Here is a 14971-nt window from a genome sequence, read left to right on the forward strand (position 1 = left end):
AGGTATTGATGTTAGCAGAATACATATTTTCCTCTTGCTTCATTGCTTTGGATGCTTCCTTTTCAATGCATTTAAGAAGTCAAAATCTAAAAGCTGCCTGAAAGTGCAAACTTCTAATGGAGGGACACTTAATTTAGATGCAGCCATCATCACGGAAATCACTGCTGCAGAATAATCACAAGATCATCAGAACTGAGAGCACCCTGCCTGTAGTCCATGCAGGCTTAAGGACCCCTTGTCTCCTCTCTCTCTTTTTGCTCTTTCCACCTTATTCCAGAAAACTGGTTCCAAAAAGAACTCCTCTCCCCACCTCTTGTTCCTCACCTGCCTGCTAGTTGCATGAACCTTGTGTCTTCAGAAACTGCTGACCTACACAATACCTGAGCAGGAGGGTGGTACAAGTGTGCATGAGGATCCAAGTGGGTGTTTTCCCCACTAAGTCTGTCTTTATCTCTCTAAATTACCAATAAATCGTTAGTGCATACAAATACAGCTTGGCCAGTGACCTATTGCGGGTTGAAACTATGGCTAACATCTGTGGCTGCAGCATGAGGGTTTTTAGATGTCTGCATGTAAACTGGACAGACATTAGCACTTAGAGAACTTGCATTAGAACTATCCCAGAACTGTCTAGAACTATTCTATCATTATTTTGACTTATTTCTAAAACATCATTTGTTAATTCAGGGATGTAAAAACTATTGTTAAGAAGGAGCATCTTACAACATATGCAACACATTCCAAACGTAGTGAAGTCAAAACTGGGCTGAATCCATCTGACTGCAAAGAATCACAGAATCATTTATGTGAAAAATGTGTACTTTATGATTGGCTTTTTGCAAATATTAAAATGAATATTATATGTGTTGTGTTAGAAAGTTATGCTGTATTAATTCTCTTAAGTAGTGTGTTAAATATAGTTTTAACTTATAACAAAATGTTAAAGTAGAAACTATGCTATGTAAGATACTTTTTTTCTAAAGAAAGGACTCGCACTGAGATTGCAGTCATGGGACACCTAAATCTTTCAGAGAAAGAGAATTTATGGCTCCATTATCAAGAGAAACAAACTTCTTCCTGCCTCACTCATGCAGGACGACGCCGTCAGGATTAAGAGGAAGAAGCTGACAATTGACCAGACAGAATCCTTTGCTTGAATGGAATTTATGCATCATGTATGAGGTCCATGAATATGCAACAGGTTATTGTTTTTAAGGGTTAATCCTCTGTTAACGAGTGTTCTTTTTCGGGCTTATATTGCCCAGAAAGAGGTAACTCTTTGTTTCTGTTGTCTCATATTGTCTTAATCCAAACTGCCCAAATTATTATTACTCTAATTGTATTGCCATTTTTATAGCCATTTTATTGCTATTAAACTTTTAGAATTTTAAAAACAAGTGATTGGCGTTTTTCACAATTTTTGTTGTAAAAAGCCTCTAAGCACAATTTATTGTGCTGCATTGTTCCAAGTACTGAAATTAAATGTGATTAACTATATTGATAACGGCATTATATTAGTAAGTGGTGTAACGTGACGTTCTGGCAGGAGATATTGCCAGTTCACACAAGTTCCATTTGTAGACAAATTATTTGCACTGGTAACCCCCTCCCCCTGAAGTAAAGATCTGGAAAAAGTTTAAGTTAAATAATATATACCCCTTCTAATTGTCTTATCTTTCAGGTTTTCCTAATGACTCACTGCTAAACAGAGCTACTTTCAGCTGGTGAAATCAGGTTGACAAGAACATCTTTAAAGTACACCATTTTCACAAAAAAAAACCCTTGAAATATTCTGCCTCCTCCAAAAGCCCTTGCTAAAAATGTAACTTCTGAAAAAAAATCAAAGCCTTTTATCGCCCTGAAAACCAACAACAATTTGGCTTGAAGTCTAAAATACACTCTCTATTTCTAGTTTTTCAAGGAATGTTACATCTTTAACTTAAATCAAAGGATTTTGAGATGCAAATTAAATATTCTCTTCAAATAAGAATCATTTTTCATGGAAAAATGTTCATATAAAATTTCAGTCTACTCTGCCATGGACATTAGAGGACCCAAATGAATGCAGATTCCACTAGAAGACAGAGAGACATATTACAAGTGTTTCCTTAGTTATCTGGCACTCAGTTTGAAGCCAGGTTGGCACAAATTATTGTCTTCAAAATTTTCAGAATTTCTAAAACTACAAACTTGCTCTTGGAAAATACCTTCACTTGTGTCAGTTGGACAGGTTTTATGGGGCAAAAGCATGTCAGTGAGGCACAGGAATATTTAGTCTGCTAGTCCACTGGTTTTCCACTGCAAAAAGTAAAGGTAAAATATGATACTAAAAGACTCATATTTTCCTATATGCAGAACAAGATAACCTTCATGCTATCTGCTCCACACAGCTCACTTCCAAGGCCTTGGAAACACACAAACAAATCCACTTATCTATGTTTGATTAGGAGGCTTGGTGTACTTCATCCTGTTTAGCCCTACAAAAAAGTCTTGCTATGGAAACAATTAAAAATGCATCATTACAGATTCTTAATGGGATTTTAATTCACTACTGCTTTTGAAGAGAGATACAACTTCCCCTTTCTCTGTGATCCAATTACTCAGAAAGTTATCTTTACAACTGTGCAGGATCCCTGACTTCATTTATGCTGCTCTGCAGTGAATGGAAGCTCCCCAGCAAGACCCTTCACTTTCCTTGACACCCCCTCTGTGAGACTAAGGAATAAGATGGGTCAAAAATCTTTAAACTCAGTATCTATCAGACAAACACATCCTGGTGCTTCTGCATGGATTAGGTCATGAACAGTGGAATCAATTAAGTTTTTACATCAGGTTTAACTTGAGCTGACTAAATCTGTATTTTTCAACATGAGAAATAAAACCCTATAAATGTGTTACTCCCAACTTACATTTGGGACGATATGTTCATAAATATTTAGATTGTAAATTAGCAATGAGTGGAGAGGGAATCAGGGAAGACCACTATACTCTTTACTCCTCTATTTACCCACCCTTTACCCATCTAAAAAATGATGATAGGATATCATTTGTCAATGAACAGAAAAGGGAGAAAAAAGAGACCTGTTGAAAGCAGCACATTCATCCTGTGGTCTGAAGAAACCACAAACAAAGCTTGTAGAGCGGTGCTCTTTAGTGCATTTATTTCTGCTGCTTGTTTTACTGTTATCTTCTAGTCCACCACAAGATAAGAGGAAAGGGTGGTGGTGGGGGCAGAGACAATTCACAAGGAACCAAACATATCTCATTCATTTCAACAGCAGTGAACTTAAGTCTCTGAGAGCTGGCAGACCATGAAGCAGTAAAGTATTACTGCCCTAAATCTCATTTGCTACTTAATTCATTCACAGAAATGTATCTTCCTTTTTGAAGATACTTCAGACTCTGTCTTTTGATTTTTTTTCTCAATTTCATGAAAGATGAGAATCTAGTTTCGAGAAGACCAACATTATTGACTTTGGGTGTAATGGTTCCCTTTTGATCTGTGCAATTACTGAAGCTCAAATATGGGGACCAGAGTTCTGAGAAAAACCCTGTGAATTTTTGCCCATGCATTAGAATAATTTACTTATTCTAAAAAGAAAAGTGAAACTAAGCTGAAAACTACTGTTGAAAACCACAAAGTTGCAACGAAGAAAACAGAAGGGCACATTAAATTAGCCAACGTGTTCTGGAGGGATTTTACCATTCTCCCAATTGTGACACTACCCACATTTCACTACATGCAGTAATAATCTGTTCTACTGGTGTATATTAAGAAATCTATTATCCTGCTAGCAGCACGTCTCTTTCATAACTGTCATTTACAGTTGTCATAAACCTTCAGTATCAGGAAAGACAGAAAATGAAATCAGAGGTCCCGTAAGTGCTACAGCAGAGTAAGAGTGACACCAAACTATTGCAGGGGGACACAGGAATCATTTCTACATCCACCAGGAACAGCACTGCCTTCTTCTTCAACAAGCATTTGGTGGGCCTGAAGGTAGCCACCAGCCACAAACTCAGTGATCCTCTGTATCTGCAGGGAAGCGAGAACCAGCGGGGCAGCTCCTGCGCCGGCCAGGCCGTCCAGGGATTTCTCCCTGACGGCGTCGGCACGAAGCCACACGAGGTACGGCGGCAGTGCCAGCACTACCCCGGCCCACCGCCGGCCCGTTGGGGCACCACCTTTGGGAAGCATTCCGTGCGTGGGAGGAGTCACGACAGAGGCAGCCCCGGCTCGGAGCCGCCGCTCCCCACGCCAGCCCCGGCCCTCGGCGGAGTTGGCTCCATCGCCGTGCGGGCGTTCGCGCCGCAGCCGGCTGCGGGGGCTGCACCAGCCTGCTGGCGGCCGCTTCCAGCCACCTTCCTGCCACCCTCCTGCCACCCTCCTGCCTGGCACCGAGCGGAGGGAGGGACAAGGGCAGCCCCCCACCCCGCCACCCTGCCGGGCCGCCGCTCCCCTCGGGGCCGGAGCGCGTTCGGTGCCAGGTGCCGGCCCCGCAGGGCCCTGTGCCCGCGGACGGCGCTCAGGAAGCGCGGCTTGCGACAGAGCGGGGCTCGCTGGGGACACCGGGGCTCTCCGCAGGGCACGGCGAAGCGGCGGCCGTGGGTGCCTCCCCGCCGGGAGAGTGGTCCGGCCGGGCACGGAGCTGGCCGTGCCTGCTCCGGCTCCTCCGGGCCGCCATGCCGCCCCCACTCACCTGCCGCAGGCGCCGGCCCCTCGGGCTGGCCCGGCCGGCGCTCCCCGGGCTGGAAGCGGGACCGCGGAAAGGCTGAAACCACTTTCCTAACTTTGTTTTGAGCACGGGTGACATAATCGGGCGAGGCGGGCTGTGCCCCAGGGGCGGGACGGCCGGCCTGGCCGCTCTCCCTCCTTCCCTCCCTCCCTACCTGCGGCCGGAGCCCGGTTGCCCCGCCCGGCCTCACCTCACCTCGGGCGGGAGCGACTCGCCCGCGGCGAGATCAGAGAGCCAGGGGAAGGCGAGGGGAGTGAACCTTCCCTGGTCACTCATGCAGCCAGGACTGCGTGCGTGATGGTTTTCCAGGGTAAGGGTACGGGAAACCTAAGCAGGTCAGAGCGGGAGGGTTTGGGAGGGCACCGGAACGCTCATCCACTACAAGGTCCTAAGGCGGCGACCAGTCCAAAAGGACCTACTGGGGTCTCCCCACCTTGTCATCTCAAACTCTTCAAGTTCTATTTGCAGAAGGTGGCAGCGGGAGACAGAATTGGTTCGCATTTGATTCAAAGATTTCACTTAGCCCAAAGTAAATTTGAAAAACACCTACTTCTGGGATCAGATTTTCAAAGTAGTCCCAAAAGAAGAGAAAAAACTTCTACATAATTCCCACCACTGTAAAGTCTCCCAAGCGCAGAAGAGCTTTTAGGGCACAGTGTCCAAAGAAGGCTTCACCTCCCTCTTCTTGATCAGCTGATTTGGATGCAGACACATCTGTGACATCAACTGCACTGGTCTGTTCTCATGTCCTTATCCACACTGTCCTCGGCTTCAACAACTGTCCCAAGGTAAAGCTTCACACACCCAAGGCACTCCTTTTCACAATGTACAAGCCATCCTCCTTGCCTTCCCAATCCATCGTTCCTGAACAGCCTGAAACCCTTCAGGCTTATCTCCCTAAAGTAAGCTACAACCCCAGAGCTCTGTAAACTGCAAATCTTGCAGCTACAAGAGGGAATGTGAGGAAGACCAGCAGGTAGTCTGCCAAATACAGGCACGTACATAAGCCTGATCAAACTACTTACAAAGCACTACAAGTAATCATTTAATACAGTTATTGAACATTGAGTTGGTTATCTGCTTTTAACTAGGATGCATTCTGCAAGGGGAAGTATTACTTCCCTCATTACAATGATTGACTGTAAGCTCGAGCAAGGCAAGCCTGAGTGTGGATTTACCATGCAGTAAAGTGCTACTTGACAGTTACTGCTCACATCCATGCTCTGTGAAAAAGGTAAATATTTGAAATTTGCTTACCATGGCAGCTGCCTTGTATGTTCTGTAGGTGAAAAGAGGCACACAGGTACTTATCATAAAATCATCAGCCAGCAAAATACTGTAATACTCTGCACATGCTGATTTGATTCAGCCTAACTTTTCTATTTAACCTTTTGCTAAGAGAGTAAAACAGTGGGTAAAAGACAGAATTGCCTTTCTCTTTTCTTTAAGACTCTGTGGACAGTCTTACAAGACTCTTTCAGAGAAAAATGAAGGCACACTATCAGCCACAAAGTACAAGAGATCATTCAAAAGCTTGTGAAGAAATTGAAGATAGCATATAGAAAGTTTCAGAACAGCAGAGAACTTGTGACATGCATGGGGAGAAAAGCTCACTGAAATAGCATTTGCAAACTTAGTGGTAACTTTCGTGGATTAAGACTCCAGGGAATATATCTTAAAATTGAAGACTGTTTAGGTATCTTGTTGCAACCAGTCATTCCATTTTCTTCCTTACCATTCAGTAGGAGGCAGTTTAGACTTTTCAGTTTCTGTAAGAAAATTGTGGGGCCTACTAAGCAACAGTAGAAGAGCTGGTCAATGAAATTTTCTAGGTCTTGTCTGGACAGCTAATACTGTTCTTAGATATATCTGTGAATACTTTGGAGTATAGCCTTAGAAAGCCAGCTAGAAATGGTCTATTGCTCTTTATTTTTATTCTCTCTCCTATGGATTATGTTGCACTCATGTAGTGCTGTGATTTCTTTCAGCAGTTTCTGATCATATGCCTTCATATGCATTCCATTCACTAGCTGGTAGAGACAAAAACCCTAATGGTCTTGAGCAGCCACAATTTGTTCTTCATGAACATCCAGAATCAAATTCATTACCATATCTCTCTCCTGAAAAAAGTGGATTGAAAAGCAGTAAACTCATACACTGTGATGTCAGAGACTGTGACGCTAACTGCAAAGAGAAAAAATAGCCCAAGAATAAATGTGCACAGGCATGAATCTACTTCTTAACACAGATTGCACTTCAACACAAATTACAGTGCTAAATGGAATACTTGAAAGAATTAAACCCTTTTATATGGGTCTAAAATTGTCTCTATGAAATCTAGACATAAACTCACTTGATTTTCTTCAAGGACTAAAAGCAGGAGATTTTGAAAAATTCTGGTGTGTAAAACATATTGTCTGGAGCTAGGATCCTTCTGACTGCTATGTTTAATGTACAGTGAGTTAGAAACTGGATGACAGTTTCTACCACTGGGTTATACAAATGCCAGAACTACAAACAGAAACATGTGGTAGGCAGAAGACAGCTTGCAGCTCTTAAATCAGGAAATGCCAAGCGCAATATAAAAATAAAACCACCACCCTTTAAATAAAACAGGCTGTATTTCACAGTTTATTCAGGGTGATGTGTGTTTATTTCAGTCTGCAAAGCCATCATAGTGCTGGGATGCAAGGGGTCATTTTCTTTTGCATTTAGGCTGTCAGTAGCAGGCCTATTTTGTCTTTCCACTATAATGCAGCTTTTAATTGCCTATGAAATTGCACCACCCTGAGGGAATTTCATACTAACATTCAAAATCGTGTTTTCCTTCTTTATGCTCAAGGATCAGAGGAAAAGTTACAGAACTGGAGTCATAAACATGCTGCAGGAAATTTGCAGATTTACAGCAAACTTTACCAGAAATTTACAGTGAAATGGAAGTTGCATTAAGTGACAGGTAGAAAACTGGAGGTATTCCAGCTTGATCGGCTCTAGAGTAATTTTGCTTGACACAGTAAAGGGGACACACGTTAGACTTCATGCTCACATTACCTGCAGTGCAGTGTGAGTTTGATTGGGCTGCCCTAAAAAAAATAAATCCAAGACTTTTCTAAAAATCAAGGTTTAATTACAGAATTAATCTGGCTGTCATCTATTCCAACCAACCTGTTACTCACAGCAGAGGCAGGTTGTCCAGGGCCTTGTCCAACTGGAATTTGAATATTTCCAAAGATGGAGACTCCACAACATCCATGGGCAATCTGTTCTAGTGCTTGGCATTGCACACAGTAAAACATTGTTTTTTTAATATTTAGGTGGAGTTTCCTGTATTTTAATTTGTGTCCACTGCCTCTTGTCCTTCCACTTTGCAGTATTCAGAACAGATTTGTCTTCTTTATACCCTCCATCCAAGTGTTTATATACATTGGTAAAACTCCCTCCCAGGCTTTTTTTCCTTGAGGCTAAGCAGTCTCTCAGCATCTTCTCAAATGTTTCAATCCTTTAATCATTTTAGGAACTGTTTTCTGGATTCAGTCCAGTACATCCATGTCTCATACTGGGAAATGCAGGACTGCCTCCAGCACTCCAGATGTGGTTGAGCGCTCAGTAGAAGGGAAAGATCATCTTCCTCAATCCTGCCAGAGATACTGCCCCACTCCAAGGGAACTTGCCATCACACTGGCCAGGTCCCTCCCTCAGGGATGCATCCCATCAGGTTCCACAGACTTAGAATCACAGAATATTGCGAGTTGGAAGGGACACATAATGGTCAGTAACTCCAAACCCCTGCTCCCCACAGCACTAACTAAAGCTAAACCATACAACTAAGAGCATCATCCAGGTGCTCCTCTAACTCTGACAGGCTTAGTGCCATCACCAGTTTCCTTAGGGACCCTCTTCCAGTAGTTGATCACTTTCTCAGTGAAGAACCTTTGCATGATGTTTAATCTGAACCCACCTGGTGCAGCTTCACTACATTTCCTTGTGTCCTGTTGCTGGTCACCAGGGGGAAATCAGCCTGTGTCCTCCACTGCTTGCCTTCAGGAAGCTGTAGCCTGTGATGAGGTCACCCCCCAGCCTTCCCTTCCCCAAGCTAAACAAACCAAGACAACCTCAGCCACTTCCTCTTAAGTCTTGCCTTTTAGACCTGTCACCACTTTTGTCACCCGCCTCTGGACACACTCCAGTAGCTTTATATCCTTCATTTATGGTGGCATCCAAAACAGTCCCCACCACTCGAGGTGAGGCTGCCCCAGTGCAGAGCAGAGCAGGACAATCCCTCCCTTGTCCTGCTGGCCATGCTGTGCGTGATGCACCCCAGGATAGGTTTGGCCCTCCTGGCTGCCAGGGCACTGCTGGGTCACTGTCCACAATGCTGTTCTCCAGTCTCTCATCCTCCAATTTGTATGAATAACCAGGATTACTGTGTCCCACAAGGAGAATCCAGCACTTGGTCTAGTTAAATTTCATACAGCTGGTGATGGCTCAGCTCTCCATGTCTCTCTGCAGGACCTCTTTACCTCTGAGGAAGTCCACAGCTCTTCCTAATTTAGTATCACTGACAGACTTACTTATTGTATGTATGATTCCTGTGTCCAGATAATTTATGAAAACATGGAAGAGCACTGGCTGTAAAACTGAGCCCTTGGGAATGCTGGTGGTGACTGGCTGCCAGCCTGATGTAACCCCATTTACCCAACACATTATGGATTTGTCTATCTTTGTGCTGGGCAGTTGATTGAGAGTAGTATCAAAAGCTTGGTAAAATTCCAGAACTCCACACTTACTGGCTTTCCTTGGTCAATTAGGTGCGTGACCTTATAATGCAATGAAATTAAATTGGTTAGCCGGACTTTCCCCTTATGAACCTGTGCTCACTAAATCAATGACTGGATTGTCTCTCAAAAAAACCTTCTGTGTAATTTTACCAGGCACTGAAAAGTAAGACTGGCAGGTCTGTCATTACCTTCTTACCCTTCTTGAAACATTGCCAGCTTCCATTTGACTGGGACCTCTCTACACTCCCAAGACCACTGAAGAAAAATAATACAGAAAGGTCCTTTGTCCAGCCCCATCAGTATCTTGGGATTGATCCTGTCAGGCTCCACAGATTTATGTGCGTCCAGCTTGAACAGCTACTCTTGAACAAGTTCAGGGTCAGCTGGGAGTTCATCATCCTCTCAGTTCTGGTCTTCCAGCACAGCTCTCCTGGGATCCCAGGGCCCAGCATTGGTGTAAGAGGTAAAAAAGGCATTAAATACCTCTGCATTGTGTGTATCCCTGTTTGTGAGGTGACTGACCCCATCAATCAACAGACCAGTGTTCTCTCTGATTCTCTGTTTGCTGTTAATATATTTTGAAAAGCCTTTTTTGTCCTTCACAGTGCTGGCCAGCTTGAACTCTAGTCAAGCATTGACTGCATGAATTTTCTCCTGCAGTGCCAAACAGAATCTCTCTAGTCCTCCTGTGTTGCCTGTTCTTGCTTCCAGTGTCTGGACAGTTTCTTTTTGCCTAACTTCTATAAGATCCCTGTTAGCCAAGGCAGCCCTTTGCACTGCTTGCTTGACTTCCCTTCCTTTGGAATTGCCTGCTACTGTGCTCCTAAGATATAGCTCCTAGAAAGTGACTAGCATTCATGGACCCAAAGGCCTTCAGAAGCAGAGGTCCATACTAGCTAGTTCCTTCAGCAGCCCAAGATCTGCTCTTCCCATATCCAGGGACAAAGTTTTCCTGGTGTTTTTTTCTCCAAACCCCAATTATTTGAAACACAACTACTTGGCAGTCACTGTGATCAAGACAGCCACCAGTCACCATTTCACCCCTGAGACCCTCTGTGTTTACAAACAGCAGGGCTGGGAGGGCACCTGTCCTAGGTGGCTCCCTTAGATCGTGCACAAAGAAGTTATTCTCCACGCACTTCAGCAATTTCCTGGACCTGTTTGTTTCTGCTGTATGATACTAACCAGTTGATCCCTGGGAAGTTAAAATCTTCCATAAGGACAAGGGCAGATGAACTAGAGATACCCCTCAATTCCTCATTGAATAATTCAGCATTGTTGTTGTCTCTCCTGGCTGCTTTGGCTTTCCTCACACTGTCCATGCAAGCTCAGGACAGCATTTCTGGTTTCCTCCTCAGCCACCTTTCCACACTGCCACCACTTGTGTGCTTCCTTTGAATGTTTGAGTTCAGTCAGGAGCTCCTTGTTCCTCCGTGAAGGCATCTTGATATTTTGCTTGATTTTCTGGGTGTTGGGAAGGAACATTCTCGGGCATAATGGATAATAAACTACCAAAAAATAACGAGACGTATTTCCTTTCATATAACCTGCATCAAAAATGTTTTCCTTAAGCCATGTGCAACTCAGCATTGGCACATGAATAACTAGAGCTGTTGCATAAACAGGCACTTTTTCCAGGGAGGCACCATCAGCTCCACAAGAAAGCATGAATTAACAGGTGTATTTGTGTAAAACCAAAGCAAGGACATCTACATTGCTTAATTGCCCTGTCCCTCAGAATACAGGGCAGTTCCTAACTGCAGCTTGGCAGTTGCTGTCTCTTGTGGCTTTAAAGGAAACCAAATGAGCTATCTAATACATAGTGACCTATTTCTTCCCCCTTAATACTGAACGTACAGTCTTCGTGCATGCTCGTGTCTATCATGCTCTTCCAATCCCTTTCCCTCAGGGCTAAGCAAACCCATTTCTGAAATATTAAAAACCACAACATTCCCAGGGGAACATTAAAACCAGTTCTTCAAGCTGATTTTTTTTCCCATCACATTTTACAGCCACACTCTTCATATTTCTCAAACTGAAAAGAATTAGCATTTAATTTTTATTTTAAAAGAAAAACGCCATTTTAGAGTGTTTCCCTGTGAGGATGTGGAGCCAGCAGTACAGTGGAAGGACTTCTCTCTCAGTCTGTGCCTTGATACAGTTCTAATTTTACTCAATATTCCACAGTTTGCTGAACCATAAAAGAGTCTTTAAAGACTGTCACTAAAAATCTTGATCTCTCCTAAGGGAAAGGTATCCTGGATCAAATCCAGCATTAATTATATACTGCCTTACCAATTCCCCCCACGTTCATGCTGAGGTGGTAAACTGTATTTTTGTCCACAAGCTGTCCATCTGTGATGAAGCATTACATAGATTCCAGCCCTAAAGTGCACTGACAGCTCAAGGCTCTGTTAGATACATACCTTCCACTCAGGGATTTTCAGTTTAAATGAATAGTTACTATAAAGAGAATTATATTCTTATTGAATGCAAATCTCATAGATAGGCTATTAAATTCCGTTCAGTGAGGGATTTTGTGCATCAAAGAAAAAGTTTCAGAAGCTCCCCACCTTTACAAGCATGCTTGACAGGAACTTGTTTTTTACATAGAGACAGCGTAGGTTTATATTCTGAAATTTGAAAACCGGTCATATTTACCACCACAGCAGCTAAAGGCCAAAAAATATTGAGATCTTTTGCAATACCTAAGGTAATACACAACAGAAGACAGTTTCTTTCCAGATATCAATTACTTCATGGAGCAAACAATTTAGAGCAACAGCAGTTTTCTCCAATTTGTTAATGCAAACCGTAACATTTTTGCTCCTTTTGTCACACTACAGTGGTTGATTAAATACAGTAAATTTGATATCACACACTTGCCATGGAGGAGATGCAAAGACAAGACGTGTGCAATGTCACTGGAGTGGGGATATTTCAGGAATATGGTGGCCCCATGAGAAGCCAGAAGCCAACCAGTTATGTTTACAGCAGACAGCAACACTTTGCTCCCCATGCTTCTTGCAACAGTGCTCAGATGAGGTGCTGGAGCTACACCTCTCACTTCTGACAGCTCTGTATCATTTGTGCACCACTTCTTTAAGTCTGCTCTCATCACAACGTGTCAAAAGACACGAGAGTCTGACTACAGGAGAGTCCCCTCACTCTCCATCCAATACTCCATCCCACTGGGAATATATAAACATTGCTAAACATCCAGGAAGATCATCAGCATGAAAACTGAATTTAAAATTTTTGAAGGACAGATTTAAAGCAGTAATATTCTTATGTTCTCTCCCCTTCTTGCATCACTCCCCAGCCCCAGAGTACATGCACACTCAAGCACCCTTTCACTTATGTAACCATTTTTCTCCCATTGATTCCCACCCCCCTCCCCAAACCCCAATTCTTCCATCTCTCGTCCTTGTCTTATCCTATTTTTTGGGTCATATTTCTTATACTAAAAATAAAATTCAAAACAATTTAAAAATATCAGCCTGGAGCAGCTATTTAAGTCGCTCTCATAAACATCCAGTAATTAGCTGATAGAGCTTTTCAGGCTTCAGTATTTTCAACAGCTGTGTTAAAACAAAATATGTGATGATAGTATTTGTGTCAGCCAGTCTCTTTATAGAAATAAATATTTTTAATGTAATCACCCTAGTTAATACATAGACAACACAGTGTATTAAACATCCAATCATCCTGTGAAACGCTTATTTGCACCAACTGTTCTCAGCTGGGATTACTTTCTTGGACAACTTTCACCAGCTCAAAGGTAGATATGGACTGGAAAAAAGACTACATATATGAGCCACTTGGTCACCTCCAGGTCTGTAACCCAACACATCACTTAATACAACACACTGCATTAGCATATTCCCACTCCAAATTAACTTTTAACAATGCTCCAGATACTTCATCTGTTTCTCTTTATGGCAACATGAATGCAAACAAATGGGAATGGGAACAGGAAAAGGGAGGAGAGTAGGCCAAGGCCTTACTTTGTTCCTGAAACCTGGACATGAGTCAGATGCTCACTGCCTGTATTGGTTTATATATTACATTGCTTTAGGAGTCCAAAGGAAGAAAACTGTATCGGTGAAAAAGCTGAGAAAATATAAGAAACATTTGAGGTTGTTCCTTTTGGTGTCAGTATGATTTCATTCCCTTTAAATTAAATTTGGCATTTATTGGCTAGAAGGCAAACAGGAAATGGATGTACCGGATATTGGCTTGGAAATTAATGTCATTTCCACTACCTGCCTTCCTGATTGGCACTGTCCCTGGATATGAACCCAGCAGCTTCCAAATGCTGATACATTTATCCTTTCTTATTCTTCTTTCATCCCTCTCTAATTGCAAAAATGTTTTTCTAGAAAGGAAAATACTGAAACAAAAACACCTCAAAGATGTTCAAAGGCAATAGACAAAATACAAATACAGAAATGAATTACATTTCTAGTCAATAAAGGCAATAGCGTCATAGAACATAGCTTCAGACTTGTTTCTAGCAGTAGAGTCATAATCTCTTTTGCAAAAGACTCTAAAAGTAGTAGCAGTAAATTAATCTTGAGATGTCTGCAAGTAAGTGTGCAAACAGCCAGAACCAGCTGGTTTGCAATCCTTAACATGACAGCAGTGTCAAACTCTTAACAGCTCAAAGCACACAAGGAAGAGAAACTCATTTTATGGTATTCCATCGAACTGATTACTGTCTGAACAGGTCCTACACTCTCTACTACACTGCCTTTTTTTTTATTTTTTTTTTCTTATTGCGATATACACCAAATACTCTCCTATTTCTGTACATTCAAGTGAGCCCTTTCCAATTAAAAAATCCACTCAAACATGCAAATTTCCAGTCTTGGTGTTGTACGCCTTGGCTGTCTCTTGTCCATTCTTTACTATAGGAATGAAATGTGACCTCTCCAACTAAATTCCCAAGACAAGCATAGCACTAAAATTGCTGGATGTTTTATGTGGCACAATTATCTGTATGAGTATGTGGAAGGAGTGACTACTCCTCTACTACCTTTTCTGACACAACAGGAACTATAAAGAGGAAGCCAAGAACAGGAATGTATGAAGATAAACTTGGCTGTCATGATAAGGGAGGCAGTGATGAAAACCGAACCTGGTCAGTCATATTAACTGATAGAGCATGTAAGAGTGTGTGAAAGGTTATTTCATCCTGCACTTTGGAAATGGTATTGGGGAACTGGACTGCCAGGGGTGCAGGAATCAATGGAGCTGTACACACCCATGGGGTGGGCGATGAACAGGGGAAGGCAGAGTCAAGGAGAACAAAGGGGCTTAACAGAGAGGGGCATAAGAGAGGCCAGTTGGCTTTAAAATGGGGCAAAGTATTCCAGTGGTCAGCCCCCGTAGTATTTTTTGTGACTTGTGAAGAGTAGATGGCTATAGGAGTAGGCCTGCGCTGTTTTGCAAGTC

At 42.8% G+C, this 14971-nt stretch overlaps 1 protein-coding gene across 2 annotated transcripts in view; it reads right to left on the minus strand.

The window, feature by feature from the left end:
* CRACR2A (calcium release activated channel regulator 2A) overlaps window positions 1-4861 on the minus strand; it is a 52928-nt gene extending 48067 nt beyond the window's left edge. For both annotated transcript variants that reach the window (XM_030235179.2, XM_050972624.1), the window contains exon 1: window positions 4701-4861. The gene's annotated coding sequence lies outside the window, so the exon portion shown is untranslated. The remainder of the gene's footprint in view (window positions 1-4700) is intronic.
* Between the last annotated feature and the right edge of the window lie 10110 nt (window positions 4862-14971).

The sequence above is a fragment of the Serinus canaria genome, chromosome 1 (genome assembly GCF_022539315.1).
Source record: "Serinus canaria isolate serCan28SL12 chromosome 1, serCan2020, whole genome shotgun sequence".
Lineage (NCBI taxonomy): Eukaryota > Metazoa > Chordata > Aves > Passeriformes > Fringillidae > Serinus > Serinus canaria.